Source organism: Nestor notabilis, unplaced genomic scaffold, assembly GCF_000696875.1.
Source record: "Nestor notabilis isolate BGI_N333 unplaced genomic scaffold, ASM69687v1 scaffold567, whole genome shotgun sequence".
In the NCBI taxonomy this organism is placed as follows: domain Eukaryota; kingdom Metazoa; phylum Chordata; class Aves; order Psittaciformes; family Psittacidae; genus Nestor; species Nestor notabilis.
In genome coordinates, this window is record NW_009937577.1 from 4,701 (window position 1) to 5,652 (window position 952).

The 952-nt window shown below is 38.4% G+C and overlaps 1 protein-coding gene across 1 annotated transcript in view; it reads left to right on the top strand.

Annotated features, from left to right (window-relative positions):
* The window catches only part of LOC104409089 (chromosome unknown open reading frame, human C16orf72), a gene marked incomplete at its 5' end in the record, with an annotated part of 14,644 nt that overhangs the window by 4,572 nt on the left and 9,120 nt on the right, over positions 1 to 952 (top strand). The window lies entirely within an intron of this gene.

Consider the following 952-nt stretch of genomic DNA (forward strand, 5'->3'; position numbering starts at 1 on the left):
AGGTTTGGATTCCCTTGGAGAATGAGAGTGTTTGCATGTGTAAGGCGTATTAGCTACTAAAAAGTTGCGTAGTCCAATATTTTGAATTGGGAAAATATAAAAATGAGGTGTGGATATGTAATATTCTACAGCAGTGAACTAGACAGTTAAGTATCAACTCTTGGTAGTGTTTGAAGCTTGACCAGATTTGCCATTTATACCAGTGCTAAAGCAAATAGAGTTTTTGGAAAATGGTAATACTATGCTAGCAACTTGATAAATATTAAGGTTTGGCTAGTAGCAAATAACTAGCAAATTTGTGAAGTTGAGGAGGGAATTTGTGTGAAGCTTGTGTCTCAGGCATGCCATGCCTCGCCTTGTTCCTAGTACCTTTGTTATTTGCTGGATAATGTGGTTTAGTGTTCTTCTTGAAGTACCCTAGAAAGGATACCTCACTTGCATGTCACTGCAATAATTGAGTCCTGTTCAGAACTTGGGGCCAATTCACTTTCAGGCTTAGATGTCTTCAATGTTGTACTGCATTTCCTTCCTTTCCATCACCAGCAGTGGTGGTGGTGTACCTTTTCTCCTTCTCAGATCTGAATATTCGGTAGCTTTTCCTGTACTGGACTATTACCTAACAGGAACATTTTTTTTTTTTTTCACTTAAATTGTTCCTGAGGTGAAATGAAGCAGCTCATCTGTAGGGTTTATACCATCTAAAATTCGAGAAGGTAGCAGATACCTTGAGGAATAAATAGTAGACATTCTGAAAGAAAAAAATCAAGATATCTAGAAGTACAACCTGTGAAACTTAAAGGAAACTTTCCCTGTCTCAGTATTGTGTGGGGTGCTTTAGCTATGCTGTGGTGATTTCCCAAGATAGTAAATGTCCTGGGTTCAGCTACAGCAGTCCCTCCTTTTTTTTTTTTTTTTTTTTCCTCCTTAGTATCTGGGGGGGTGGTGTGTTTGT